This window comes from Cupressus sempervirens, chromosome 5 (assembly GCF_028749045.1).
Source record: "Cupressus sempervirens isolate cs-2001-9-10 chromosome 5, ASM2874904v1, whole genome shotgun sequence".
In the NCBI taxonomy this organism is placed as follows: Eukaryota; Viridiplantae; Streptophyta; class Pinopsida; order Cupressales; family Cupressaceae; genus Cupressus; species Cupressus sempervirens.
Genome location: NC_143122.1, coordinates 1,019,183,077 through 1,019,195,964, shown reverse-complemented (window position 1 = coordinate 1,019,195,964; position 12,888 = coordinate 1,019,183,077). Strand labels below are relative to the sequence as shown.

The following is a 12,888-nucleotide window of genomic DNA, read 5'->3' as shown; positions in this document are numbered from 1 at the left end:
CATCAGCCATGTTGAATTTCTTGAACATCTCCTCTGCATATTTTGTTTAAGGGAAAAATAAACCATGTCCAATATGTGATACTTGCCAACCAAGGAAGAGAGTAAGTTCACCAAAAAGTGACATTTCAAATTTAGATTCCATAATGTTAGAGAACTTCTTTGATAGATCATCATTAGTCAATCCAAAAATAATATCATCCACATAAATCTCAATCTCAATGGCTAATATATCATATTTTAACACATTTTTATATATAGTGTTGTCTACACTACCATGTATAAAACCATTTGCAATGAGATGCTTATCTAGCCTTTGAAAGATTTACTATGTGTAGACTATACCAGAAAGATACCTTCATCATATCTTGAACTAAAGCTTTCTAAAAAATCATTATCATTTTTAATAAAATATTTACAACCAAAAGTTTTAAAGTTCTTGATATTTTTTTTTTATAAATCCATATTTTGTTAGTATAAGAAGTCCTCACTCTTATTTAAGCCATGTTTACAATATATATAGTTGTGTGAATAGTTTATTTCTAGAATTTATCATCAATTTGACTTCATTCAACATTGTTCCAACCATTTCTTTAATAGTTATATTTTTTCTTTCCACAACACCATTTTGTTGGGGTTTATAGGCAGTTAAATACTACCTTTTAATGCCATGTTTTCCACAATACTCAATGAATTCTTGAGAGGTGAATCCTCCACCTCTATCTGATCTTAAATATTTCAACTTTAAATTGATTTCCCTTTCTACTAGTTTTCTAAATATTTTAAAGCATTCAAAGGCTTTAGACATGTGTTTCAAAAAAGTTACCCAAACCGTTCTTTAATAATCATTTATAAATAGCAAGAAGTATTCCTCACAAGTTCTTGAAAAAATTATCAATCAACAATTAACTAAATTTAGAAAATAACTCTTATTCCTTCTTAAATATGTAGATTTCATCTTTTTTTGCTTAAAATTACTTTAGCTATTAGGGTTTGATTAGATTCATCAAATATTATCACCATTTTGTTCTTTCTCTTCTTTCTTGATACTTCTCGAAACTTCTCATCAAATCCTTACCTTTGATAGGATAACAAACTCAATTCATTTATCAAATAGGCCAGCTCATCAATTCTTATATTTTTCTCATTTTGACCATCTCAAGATTTCAGCTATGTTGGCCTCAAAACTTGATTCTTTCACAAACTATTATTTTGTTGACACTCAGTCATCACTATGTTCTTCTGCTCAGTCATTACTAGATTACTCGATCTTCACTTCTCTTTTCAAATTCTTGTCTTGCACTAGCTTGCTTGGTCTTCACTATGCTCAATCACTACTCCATATTACCTCTCTTTCTTGGCCATAGTTGACACTTGACTAATAATATTTTCTCAACTATCTCCTAAGTTCCTGAATCTTCTAATTCATTGACCTTTTAAAATTATCACTCTGTCAACCTTGTGTTTTAGTCAACTATTTGTCTTCTCTTCTGAATATCAACTCAACTATCTTCTCTTGTTCATATAATGATTAAACAACATATTATCTTTTCAAAGACTAACTGATCAAATGCCCATTGTAATTCTATCATACTTACTCCTATTTTCTCATCAACTTCACTAGATCATCTAGTTATCATTCATTTCAAATCCTCTTCATCAGTCACCTAATATGGCACTCAACATTGTTTGAAAATGTCTTACAAATAAGGTTTAACATCAATGAAAATATAGAAATTGTTCAAATTATAGTTTCCAATATATAAGCATTGTGCAAGTAACATCTTAGAGGAAATGCATAGCGTGTTGTGTGGTGGCCAATACAAGGAGAATAAAACTTCTGATAAGATTATCAAAGTTGGATTCTGGTGGCCCACATTAGTTAGGAATGCACCTATATTAGTAAAAAATTATGATACTTTTGAAAGATTTTCTGGTGAGCTCAAGTTCTCAAGAAAGTTTCGTTTGAAGCCTATGGAGGTGTAAGAACATTGTAAAAAATGGAAAATAGATTTCATTGGAGAAATTGCAAATAAGTCAAGTGGTGGGCATTCATGGATATTTGTAGCCACTAACATTTTCACCAAATAGATTGAAACTATTCCAACTAAAAGATCCACTAGTAGAGTTGTAATGGATTTCCTACTAAATAATATTATCACTAGGTTTGGATCTCCTTAAAGGTCGGTAATTGGCAATGCTATGTGCTTTAGATTGTATGGGTATTTAGAGTTTTGTAGATTAACATCATTTCCCTATCATCCCCAGGAAAATAGATAGGCTATACATCTAGTAACAAGAACCTTCTAAATATAATTAAGAGGATCTTATGTACAAATGATTTTCCTGGTAATTATAAATTTGTGCAACTTTATGATTAAGACATAAATGACAAAATGTAGATGAGAAAGGGTGACATTATAGAACTTGATGAGACTAGAAGGAATTTTGCCGCTAAGAATGAAAAATTGTAACTACAAGTGTAAAATTTGTACCATAGAAGTGAGAAAATTTGAAGTTGATGACTTGGTACTTTTATGGAATTTAGGGATGAATGATTTAGGAAAGCATTAAAAATTTGACCCCAACTAGTTAGGCCCCTAATTAATTAATAAAAATTGAGGAGAAACCTAATAATTTGTCAAGGAATTATGATGAGAGATTCAATAATTACCAATTCATGAAGAATTCTTGAAAAAATACATCTATTAAAAATACTTTTCTTTTAGTGAATAGTAAATTAGAACTTTATATTTTGTATAAAGTGTTTCCCGATAGTTTATTCCATTTTCAATCCAGTTGTTTCTCTCTAGTGTTGTTGTCAAATTTGTGATCTTCTCTTCCAAAAAAATAAAACACGTGGTCCATGTTGTCAAATTTGTGACCTTCTCTTTAAAAAACATGTGGTTCTTGCACAAATGCTAGCTATTTGTCATCCTCAAGTAGAGCTACAGGCAGCACTATTTTTAGGCAAGAATTAAAAAAATTGAAATTCTCTGAATTTTCCTTCCTTTTCCCAAATCTAAGGTTTTGAAAGTACACTCAAGGCTTAGAAAATTAAGTGTCAAAAACCCTTTTTTCCTAAAGCTTCTTTTGAAACTGTAGAATAACAAGAGCTTTGTTAAAGCTAGAGTCCCTGCCTATACTTTAGAAAAAAGATAAATACCTATAATCTTTATAATAATGTGTATGAAGCTTAATCATACCTTTGCAATAGATCTCAAGGGTGCCAATTATGAGCAAGGTCAAGTCAACCAAAGCCAAGATTTAGTCAACCAAAACCAACTACTTCTTCAACCTAATCTAGGTCACTAGACTATTCTAATCCTTATTCATATAGGTAAAGCTATGTCTAGAAAGTAAATGAAGTATCTAAGAAAATATTGAAACAATTTAATTACAAAATGAGGGTCAAATATCTTAGATAAATTAAAGAATGTAAGAGCATTAGAATTTTTTTATTTTTAGAGATTGTTGTAAGTACTTGATAATTTAAAAATATTAAAATACATAAAATATAAAGACATATTTTGAGAAGAAATAATATGATTACATTTTACAGTAATTGAATTTAATTGTTAAGTTGTATTTTTCTAGAATTGTAATATAACGAATTAGAAATAGTTTTTAAATTTCAATAAAGCCATTTAAAAAGATTAATTATATCATTTCTAAATAAAATGCATCCAACTAACTCTTTAATAATTTTAAATTAAAAAATACCTTAACAAATATAAAATTAAATAAAAAACTAATTTTTTTCAAATCTAACCAAAGTAAAACTGAACTAAAAAAAATACTATTATATAGACTCACTCTTATTAATAGTTGGTGAGTAATAGATTTATATTTTAAAAATATCATTTTTATCATGTAAATATTATATATGAAGACTATAATTATTAGGAATATGTAAACATTATATAAATATTCTATTTTTACAATAATTTATTTTAATATATATAAAAGATTTAATTTAATGTGAAGAAGTGTCTTTAATGAATTCTTTTGAAGATATCAAGATTTAAGACTAATAAAACCAACAAAAATCTTGACAGTTAAAATCAGTGGGAAAAAATGAAAACCAGTTATTAGGAAAGGACATTAATGAACTTATTGTTGTTCCAGCAAGAAATCATCCACACGAACGTTTTAAAATATTATAAAACCTTGACAGCAGGATATGACAATGTGAATGCTAAATTTAAAAAGCAAAAACTAGATTAGGTACCTATCCCCAAGGGGTTTTGTGGAAATATGGAGGAGCACTCCTTGATCGTCCCTATCAACCAAAATCCCCAGTTTCTTGCACTCCTCCATCTATTTCTCTATCAACACATCATCGACCCTATTTCGCAAGTTCTTATAATAGGTAGGCGGAGGCTTGGGCATAAAGTCAAATCCTCCAAGCTCACTCCTTTGGCACATCTCCTTGAGGGTGGAGAATATATCAACGCATAAAAGAGCAAGATGCTAAAGGGTGGGGCCCACATTATGCTCCAAATAAGTCTGAATTTGTAGCGACACCATCTCATTATTGCTGGCCAAAACCATGGAATTGAGCCCACTTTTAGCAATCCCAACATCCTCTGCTATCAATTCTACAAAGTGATGGAATCCCATAAACTTTGCAACATATGAAATAGTATCTTCCAACACTTCCACATTGCCACAGCATGATCCAATCTTAGTAGAAGTAGATCTTTGTAAAGCTTAACCTTCGATATGTAGACTTTTCCCCTGCTCCTTTCATTGATCAAAACCCTAGGCTCCAATACTCCAATAGTGCCACCATTGACACTTCTCGTGAAGGGTTGCGTAGCATCTTCCATGAGAACTCCCATAGCCCTAATGGCCAAGTCATGCTTTTCAAAGAATCATAAGGATTATTTTGCATCAAAGGTTGGATGAGGTGGTTTCAAATTTGTTTGATCTATGTTTGAAGAGTAGGGTGTCATGAACACGAATTGTAGATCATTGGACTTTATGGTGAAGTTGCAGTAGGTCTAATTGCCTATTGTCTAGTCAGACTTGGTGACCAACTACATGCCAAGACCCCATGAAAAGCGCTAGTAACAATATTGTTTTGCCACCAACCAGTTATAGTCCAGTGTTATGCCCATGGGATCGACCTGCAGGAGCTATTAGAAACATGTAGAAACTACTTATGGATTTTGTTAGAAACATCCAGAACTTTCATGAATTTAAGTCATGAATTTCTCTATTTTTTTGAACGAAAAAAAACAAATAACCCCTAGCAAAATAGCCACTAGCCAATTAGAAAATAGGAATTATTGATTGAAAATTATTTTAAAAATAAAATGGTTTTTCAACTTGACAAGTTCATTAATTTTGGTTATAAATTTTAATTGGAAGAGGCCACTGGGAACATTAGTTCCCTTCCTATAAATAGCTAGGGACTAATAAAGAGATTGAGAAATTGGTGAATTATGAGCATGGAGAAGATAGATAGAGTAGCATCTATTTAGTCTATCCATTTTAAATTGCCATTCAATATGAAAATTTCAGATGAAGACTCTAGTTCGCAGGTCAATTCAAAATTGTTGCCTAGATAATTTTATGAGAGAGATAAATATTTTTGTTAATTAATGGAGAGAGAGAGAGAGAGAGAGAGAGAGAGAGAGAGAGAGAGAGAGAGAAATAATCATTTTCCACTATTTTAACATTTTCTCTCTCCTTGTACTTTAACTTCTAGAGAGAAGTTTGAGGTTTGAGTTTGAGTCTCTTTCTCTCCTCAACAATTTTCTCTCTCCTTGTACTACCTCTTCCTACATACTCAAACTTTTAGAGAGAAGTACAGGGTTTGAGTTTGCCTTCTCTCACACAATCCTTCTCTCTCCATGTACTAAAATACTCTCTCACTATGTACTCTAACTTTTTAACCTAAGCTAAACCCAAATTCCAACATCTCTAGCAAATTTGGAAAATCTTCAGCATTTAAACTCTGCATACAATCGCTTCTAAAGAAAAGTCCCTTGTTCTGGAACATATAAGCAGTAGAGTATGAAATCTTTTTTTGGGAAACCTCCATTTATGTGGGAATTGTCTTGTTTTACAAGATGTTCTTTGTGGAATTCAAGAAGAGGCCATGGTAGTACCAACAAAAGAATTCTTGTGCTTTTGATTTCAATCCTAGGTTTCTCTACTTTGTCTTGCTTTGCCACTTTATGACTTTGGGTTGCTTCAGAAATAAGAAAAAGCTAGTAAATTTAATCCAATAAGATGATCTAAGCAGAGCAACTGAGGGCCTCAAACCAAGGAACATAATAGGGAGTGGTGGCCTCAAAAAGTTTGCAGAGGGTTCTCCCAGGAAATATGATTGTGGCCATCAAAGTTCTCACTTCAAGCCGCCAAGAAGCAAAAGATTGTTTTCAAAGTGAACGATGGACATTACTTAAGTTTCTCATCCTAACTTCATGGAGATAATAGCTTCATGTTTGAAGCCCCAATATTAAAATTCTCACCAAACATAAGTCTGGACAAATGCTAGCATAAAGGCTTCATTGATAGCAGTGAAAATTGAAAGTCTGAGTTTGAGGAAGTAATGAAAAAATTTAAATGAAGTAGCATATGGGATTTCATAGTTGCATGATTAATATTCTCTGGCCATTGTTCACTGTGATATTAAACTATAGAATGTGCTTCTTGCCAAGAGCTTGAGGGAATCACGTTGCAAACTTTGGGATAGCCCAACAGATGAGTGATGCATCCACCATTACCTCAACCTTGAGAGAATCCTTCGGTCACATTGCACCTACATATGAAATGAGAGAAGAGTTGTAGTAAAAAGATACTCCAATTTGATGTGTGATGACAGCAAGAAATCATTAATCTTCTCTCACTCTTCATGTACGAGTTTGGTCATTGGCACGCAGCTCCTAGTATAGTGTTGTCAAGACAACCAGTTGCTTCTGGTTTATGAGTTCCCACCAAATGGAACCATAGACAAGCATATGAATTGTTTAATTTGATATCATCATATCATTGAAAGTTGGCAATGCATGGATAGATTATTGAATCATTGATTATAACTTTGTATTATTATACTCAAAACAATCAGCTTGGAGATTCAATTCAAATGCATCGCAAATGATTAAATGATTGAATCAAATTCAGCAATATCAATTTGTAACAAAGGTGTATCAGAGCTTGTGGTAGTGACAGGGGAACCAATCCAAGTATGAAAAATAATTGGCAAAGATTTTGTGTGAACTATTTGTCATAATTCCTTAATGTAGTTGATGACAGATATAATGTAAAATGTAGTATCTCAAACAAAACATATCAACCATTTAATCAAATATTTTTGTGTGCCTCGAAGTCTGAAATTTGATTGAAGGAACATTGATCAAGGGATTTGGTAAGTGATATTATGAGTTACAAATTCCAAGGTAAAGAGCCTCTTGTGATATTAAAAAGCATGCTTCTCAAGATATTAGATACAAAGATGGGACATATGGAAGTTGCAAACTTTTGGAAAATGATGAGCAGAGAAGATAAATTACCCCTGGCACAACAAACATTGGAGAGTGGTCTAGCCCATGCGAGAGGACACCCACTTGCAATTCAATGTGTGGAATTAGTATTGGAATGCATAGAGGCAAAAATTAGCACTGGACTTGGCAATAAACAAAGTTCACATGCTAGCATTATGAACAGATTGAGTAGTCTCTCAGCAACTTTGGACTCCTGTATTCAAAACTTACAAGGTTATGTCATAAAGTTGGATGAAGTCAAAAATAGAGATGATCTATGCAAGCTTAAAATGTAGAGCTTAATCATTATTAAAAAAATAATTTGGCTCAGGTCATCAAATCATTTAAAGCGTACAAGGAAAACTTGACTCAACTACTTACATCACCTACAGATCAAAGAGCAAGCTCAAGAAATATCAGTTTTCATAGTGAAAAGCTAGAAGTGCATATGTCTAAAGCTGTCTCATGTTTTTATTTATGTATTTTGTTAAAAGGTCAACTTTAGAATTAACTTTGGTTTTGGTCAATTTCTTAACTTTTTCTAATTGTAGTTAAGCATTGAAAGTTAGAGTTGGTTATGAACTATCTTCAAAGTAGTCCAAACTCTAACTTTTTGAGTAGTTACGAACCCGAAAGGTTAGTTATTCTAGAATAGCTATAAATTCTTGAAAATCAAGATAATAAGGGACTTTTTGGACTTGGAGATGGGGAACATTTATGTTTTGACAACGAAATTTTTTGGAAAGTGTGTACAATTGTTGTTCTTGTAGTTAGATATTTCTTATGTTCTTGGTGCTAAGAAATAAAGAAAGTAGATTTTGCATTCTCTCCTTCTATATATCAAAAATGTTGAAATATTGGTTCTTTTTGTGCAATGGATTTTTTTACGGTACTGTACAAATGTTCATGAATGATTGAATCAATATCGTGAGTGATAGCTCTCAAGCATACTTCTTGATTGTTTTCATTAACTATTTACATTGATTTTATGGAAACATTGAAGTTGTGTGGCACATTCGCCATCAATGGTTTCCTTTTTATTTTCTAAGTTCTAATCACTTTTATTGAAAAATCAAAAATTTTATCTTACGAGGGAGCTGTCCCTCTAAATGCAGAAGAAAGCCAGATATCAAGGGCCTATCCAACTGTTGTGAATGGTTTTCCACATACACTTCATTGGTCCATTTCTAAAGTGACAAATCTATTTACCAATAGATTTTTGGCAACTCTACTCGGACTCGAACAAGAAAATTTATTTAGTCACCTGTAATAAAGTAAGATGGTATTGTTGCATGAGAATGTGTTTCTAGTTCTCCAACCGAATCTTGGCTTTCAAGACACACAAGAAGATATTATTTCTAATTTGAACACTCTAGCCTAGAGATGTAGATGAACTGCTCATCAATACCATCAAGTCAATTGGGTTCTAGAAGAAGAAGAAAATTTTAGTGAAATCTTGCATACAGCTCTTATTGGTCAAAACATTGTGGTTGTTGAAAGAATAGTTGTTATTCCAAGAAGAAATAGGCAAAATCTTGGTCACATCCAGGACCAAGTGAACAATAATCAAGAACGTGATTGATAAAAGGTGCCTTCCCTGGAATGAAGGTTGGTGACTCTATTTTAAAGATTGATTATTGGCAACTCTATTTGAACATGTCAATTCAAAATCATCGTTTGGTACAAGGGAAAAATTGAAAGTGACACTAATAGCGATAGTGATGAAGAATACTTTTCATATCCCAAGAAACAGATTCCTAATGAGCCTCTGCAAATTGAATTCTTGAAGAATTTCTATGGCAGAAGGAGGCTAGATCCTAAAATGGTTCATCCCCACTTACTTTAGCTTTTACAAAAGATCAAAGAAGAAGATGGAAAGGATTATGGTTTTCTTTTTCATAATCAAGAATCCTTCTTTGAAAAGGATTCAGCATATAAAGATAAAGAAGGCCTTGCTGAAAATTTTGTTTCATCTAAATCAACAATGAAGAATAATGGGAATGTCTCTCATTCACTTGTCTCTCAACAAAATCATATTTTCATCAATCCTAAGCAAGGTAGCTTCTTGAAAAGTTTCTACGGTGGATGGAAACTAGATCTAGAAAAGATCCATCCATATTTGCTCCTAACTTTGCAAAAGATAGATGAAGAAGATGGTAAAGATAATTAGTTTTTCTCTCACAAGCCCAAATCATTTCTAGAAAAAAAAATTTCCACATGCTATTATAAGGAAGACCTTGATCATAAAAATGATTCATGTGAATCAAGGATGGATAATGGTGGCTAGAAAAATAGCCTGGAATGTCTACACCTATTGCTCATCAAAATCACGCTTTTGTTGATCTTAATCAAGTTGAATTCTTAAAAAGCTTCTATGGCAGGAATCTCAGAATTGGAATTCAAAGAGCGAACTTATACTTGAGTTTACAAGAACCTAAAAGTGCCCACATGTTACCATGCCACGGTATTTATTTTCCCCAGCCAGTGAATGGAATTGCATGATTATACCTTGAGTCACTGCAGGTAGGGAGACTTGCCTTGTACATATTCTAGTTAAGAGATTTTGTCATGCCTTCTTTTATTTTATGTTTGGTAATGTTCCCAATTTTGTTTTGCTTAGTCCCTTTTTCTTGGATCTATCTCCTTTTTGGGTGACTCTATATCTCTTGTGATAAAGTACTACTCTTTCTTAACTTTGGGTTCATTCAGCATCCTGCATAGTCCTTGTCCCCAAATAGAGCTAGCTGTTGCCCAGATAATTTTATGAGAGAGATAAATAATTGAGTTAATTGATGGAGAGAGAGAGAAAATTCCACTATTTGAACATTTTCTCTCTCCCCATACTTTAACTTCTAGAGAGAAATTCGGGGTTTGAATTTGAGTTTCTTTCTCTCCTCAACAATTTTCTCTCTCCCCGTACTACCTCTCTCTAGGTACTCAAAATTTTAGAGAGAAGTACATGGTTTGGGTCTGCCTTCTCTCACACAATCCTTCTCTCTCCACATACTAAAATACTCTCTCGCTACATACTCTAATTTTTTAACCTAATCCTAACCCAAACTTTCCAACCCAAATTCCAACATCTCTACCGAATCTGGAAAATCTTCAGCATTACTCTGCATATAATCGATTCCCAAGAAAAGTCCCCTATTCTGGAACATATAAGTAGTAGAGTATGAAATCTTTTTTTTGGGAAACCTCCATTTATGTGGGAATTTTCTTGTTTTGAAATATTCTTCTTCACATAATTCAAGAAGAGGCCATGGCAGTACCAACAAAAGAATTCTTGTGCTTTTGATTTCAATCCTAGGTTTCTCTCCTTTGTCCTGCTTCGTCACTTTATGACTTTGGGTATGCTTCAGAAATAAGAAAAAGCTAGGAAATTTAATCCAATAAGATGATCTGAGTAGAGAAATTAAGGGCCTCAAACTAAGGAACATAATAGGGAGCGGTGTCCTCAAAAATTTTGCAGAGGGTTCTCCCAGGTGATATCATAATGGCCATCAAAGTTCTCACGTCAAGGCACCAAGAAGAAAAAGATTGTTTTCAAAGAGAATGATGAACATTACTTAAGTTTCTAATCCTAATTTGGTGAAGATAATAGCTTCATGCTCGAAGTCCCAATATTACAATTCTTGTCAAACATAAGTCTGGACAAACACTTACATAAAGGCTTCATTGATAGCAGTGAAAATTGAAAGTCTGAGTTTGAGGAAGCAATATGAAATTCTTTATGAAATAGCATGTGGGATTTCATATTTGCATGATTAATATTCTCTATCCATTTTTCACTGTGATATTAAACTAAAAAATGTGCTTCTTGCTAAGAGCTTGAGGGAATCGCATTGCAAACTTTGGGATAGCCCAACCGATGATTGATGCATCTGTCATTACCTCAACCTTGAGAGGATCCTTCGATCACATTGCACCTATGTATGAAATGAGAGAAGAGTTGTAGTAAAAAGATACTCCAATTTGATGTGTGATGATAGTAAGAAATCATTAATCTTCTCCCACTCTTTATGTAGGAGTTTGGTCATAGGCATGCAGCTCTTGGTATAGTGTTGTCAAGACAACCAATTGCTTTCAATTTATGAGTTCCCACCAAATGGAACCATACACAAGCATATGAATTGTTTAATTTGATATCATCAAATCATTGGAAGTTGGAAATGCATGGATAGATTATTGAATCATTGATTATTACTTTGTATTATTATACTCAAAACAGTCAGCTTGGAGATTCAATTTGAATGCATCCCAAATGATTAAATGATTGAATCAAACTTAGAAATATTAGTTTGTAACAAAGGCATATTAGAGCATGTGGTGGTGACAAGGGAACCAATCCAAGTAAAAAAAAAAATTGACAAAGATTGTGTGTGAATTGTTTATCATAATTCCTTAAAGTAATTGATGACAAATAGAATGTAAAACATAGTATCTTAGACAAAGCATATCAACCATTTAATCAGATATTCCTGTATGCCTCGAAGTTTGAAATTTGATTGAAGGAACATTGATCAAGGGATTTGGTAAGTGATATTATGAGGTACAAATTCCAAGGTAAAGAGCCTCCTGTGATATTAAAAAGTACACTTCCTGAGATATCAGATACAAAGATGGGACATATAGATGTTGTAGACTTTTGGAAAATGATGAGTAGAGAAAATAAATCACCCCTGGCACACCAAAAATTGGAAAGTGGTCTAGCCCATGTAGGAGGACACCCACTTGTAGTTCAATGTGAAGAATTTGTTTTGGAATGCATAGAGGCAAAAATCAGCACCAAACTTGGCAATAAACAAAGTTCAAATGCTAGCATTATGATGAGATTGAGTAGTCTCTTAGTGACTTTAGGCTCCTGTATTCAAAACTTACCAGGTTACATAATAGAGTTGGATGAAGTCAGAAAGAGACATGATCTATGCAAGCTGAAAATGCAGAGCTTAAGCATCATTAAAAACAAGACTTTGGCTCAAGTCATCAAATCATTTAGAGCGTACAAGGAAAACCTCAGCTACTCACATCACCTACAGATCAAAGAGAAATCTCAGGTAATATCAATGATCATAGTTAAAAGTTAGAAGTGCATATGTCTAAAAGTTATCTTGGGTTTTTATTTATGTATTTTGTTAAAAGGTCAACTTTAGAATTAACTTTGGTTTTGGTCAATGTCTTAACTTTTTCTAACTATTGTTAAGCATTGAAAGTTAGATCTAGTTACAAACTATCATTGGAGTAGTCCAAACTCTAACATTTTGAGTAGTTATGAACCCGAAAGGTTAGTTATTCTAGAATAGCTATAAATTCTGAAAATTCAAGGTAATAAGGGACTTTTTGGACTTGGAGACGGGGAACACTTATGTTTTGATAACAATGCAAGTTTTGGAAA

The 12,888-nt window shown here is 32.9% G+C and overlaps 1 pseudogene; it reads right to left on the bottom strand.

Moving 5' to 3' along the window:
* Positions 1-4,215: 4,215 nt before the first annotated feature.
* LOC149559407 (4-hydroxyphenylpyruvate dioxygenase pseudogene) lies at positions 4,216-10,615 on the bottom strand (annotated as a pseudogene).
* Positions 10,616-12,888: the final 2,273 nt, after the last annotated feature.